We start from the raw sequence: 3,127 nt of genomic DNA, 5'->3' as shown, positions 1-3,127 counted from the left end.
ATATATCGAAAAAAGGGAGAGAGCAAGCAGTGTACGGACTCGTAGACTTATCTAAGGAGAGCAGAAAGGGCGCGCCGCTTACCTGCGCGTTTCTGCCGCTTCATTTTAGCTGTCGGCGGGGGTCTCAGTGCTTGGACCCCCACTGATCTAGACTTCTGACATGTCACTATGACATGTCAAACGTTTTTTGAAAGTATAGGTACACTTTAAAGTGATAGACTGCCAGCTTTTCCCGTAGTGTCCTCAATAAGAGAACCACGACACATTTAAAATTGATGCATAGGATTTGAATATCACTGAAAATTGGTATAATGTGTCCACTAGAAAAGTACAATATCACAGTAGAAGTAGTGGAAAAATAATAAAATATAACATTTATTGGGTAAATAGTAAAAAAATTGTGGCATTCAGAAGGACCAGTGACTGATATTCAATCACCAGTCGCTAACGTATAATACCTACCACAAATTCTCTGGTTGGAATGCCTAATGGTAGGCAGATATATAACAATTCAGCAAAATGTAATATAATCCCCACAAGGTACATGAAGCACTGTAGTGATATAGTGAATCATTGATCACAGCTAGTCTATATATTTATTCCTTCTCGCACTCTAACAATGCGATTATATTAAGTGCAACTAGAAGGACAGCTGTAGTGCATTGTCAACCAAAATATCCCCACTATGAGGGTCAGAAGCTCGTAGACAAAAAGCTACGGGATAGTAGGATAGTAGTGTGTGAATCCGACAGCAGGAAGGAACCACCGTTATTCCGCTGTATACAATGTTACTCTCGGCAATATTCTATTTCCCTAAGCCCAGCTAGATACATTGTGCACTATATTTAGTTAGTGAGCATATTTTCTCTACGTGTTCCCCTTCTCATAGTTAGAGAAAGATCATCAGGAGTAATTCCTGCACATTTAGAATATAGCAATGAAAAATGCGGTTTGCCTGCTGGATAAGTGAGAAGTTAAAACTGCTGATCAAGAACTCTGATAGTGGACTCAATCTCCTTGATGTTAAGCCGCGCGACGCGGTGAGGCGGTGTGCTTGTAGTCATGGCAGCGTAACGCTGCCTTTCTGAGGGCATCAATCGTCCACATGACTGATATTAACAAATAATTGCATCCAGCTAGAACAGTCAATGCGGGAGGTGTGCCATTGAACAGGTTACTACTGAAGAATCATATTCTCGTCGCACATCCACCCCACATCCTAGTAGTCCATTTGATGCTGGCACCAAAAAGCGAAATAAGTGGTGACCTATCATCACAGGCTAGTGCAATTGAGGGACATCTCCCATTACTATGTATCGGCAACCGGTCCCACATAAAGGAACCTAGTAAACGAAGGATGGAACATCCAACAAGGGGCTACTATATGAGTAGAAGGGTATCCTTCCTACTCAATAAATGGAGCAATGGAGATCGAATCATTCCCAATGGTTTCACACACTTAAGCCTGAATATCCATTGGGCTTCCTTACGTAACAGGTGATTGTTCAAGTCACCACCACTTGGAGAGGGGCGTATCTCCTCTATGCCCTGGAATTTAAGGCAACTGGGATCACCCCTATGGCATTGCGACACACGTCTGGCTAATGGGCGATCCTCCCCCTCGGTATATTGCCAACAAGGTCCAAAATCCGGTGCCTGAATTGGCAGATAGTTTTGCCTGCATAGTTAAGGGGACAAGGACATGTGACAAGATACACCACATGAGGGGTCTTACAATTAATGAAGTCACGATTGAAGTACTCCATCTCGGTAGTGATGCTCTTGAATGTTTTCCCTGTGGTAATGTATTGACAGGCTTTGCATGAACTGCAACGATAAGTGCCCCTCAAGTTGGTACGGCCTAGCCACATACTGGTATTGCTCTGAGGAGCCAAGTGGCTCTTGACAAGATGGTCCATTAAGTTACGACCCCTCCGAAAGGTTACAGTTTGTCTAGATCATACCACCTCAGGCATGTCAGGGTCTAACCTAAGTATTCCCCAGTAGTGTTGTGAAAGGAAAGATCAGAGTCAAAAATAACCCAAAGACTGCGGGCGTGCTGCCTAGGAGTTATGGTACTACCACACCACTGAGATGTAGACATTAGGTTTAGGTAAATGCTGGAAACACAAGCAGCTCAGTTTTGGAAAAATTCAGTTTCAGATAGAGAGGACATGATGTTAGAGACAGTGGCTAGACCAGACATGGGCAAACTACGGCCCGCGGGCCACATACGGCCCGTTAGGCTTTTTAATCCGGCCCGCCGAACTTGTCCAAGATATATCCGTCCTCAGCAGCTGCTAGTTCGCGCAGGAGGACGGATATATCCGTCCTGTGATCGCGCGGGTACTGACAGTTTACCCACGCGATCAGCGGCAGGAGCACGGCTGTTATACACAGCCTGGCTCCTGCTGCAACTGCCGGAATCGAAGCACGCGCCGATTCCGGCAGTTTAACCCATTAAATGCCGCTGTCAACAGTGACAGCGGCATTTAATGTGTTTGACAGAGGGGGGAACTCCCTCTGTCTCCCGATCGGCGCCCCCGCAAACAAATCGCGGGTCGCCGTCGGGTTTCCATGACAGCCGGGGGTCTAACAAAGACCCCCAGGTCTGTCTTCAGCATCTGCCTGTTAGGCGATGCCAGAGGCATGACCTAACAGGTTGCCTGTCAGTTTTACACTGACAGGCAATAATGCTTTGGTATACGAAGTATACCAAAGCATTATATATGCGATCGGCATATCGCATAGTGAAGTCCCCTGGTGGGACAAAAAAAAAAAAAGTAAAACCGTTAAATAAAGTTTGTGAAAAAAAAAATAAAAAAAATTACAGTCAAAGTCAAATAAAACTACTTTTTTGCCCCAAAAAGTGGTTTTATTTAATAAAACGGTCAAAACAAATCACACATACACATATATGGTATCCCCGCGATCGTAACAACTTGACCAATAAAATGAACACATTAATTAAACCGCCGGATGAACGGCGTCCAAAGAAAACGCAAAAAACAACGTCAAAATTCTCTCTTTTCTCCCATTCCCCCCATAAAAAATAAAATAAAAGTTCATCTATAAGTCCTATGTACCCCAAAATAGTACTAATGAAAACTACACATTGTCCCGCAAA

Source organism: Rhinoderma darwinii, chromosome 9, assembly GCF_050947455.1.
Source record: "Rhinoderma darwinii isolate aRhiDar2 chromosome 9, aRhiDar2.hap1, whole genome shotgun sequence".
Lineage (NCBI taxonomy): Eukaryota > Metazoa > Chordata > Amphibia > Anura > Rhinodermatidae > Rhinoderma > Rhinoderma darwinii.
Note: the sequence above shows the minus strand (reverse complement) of the source record.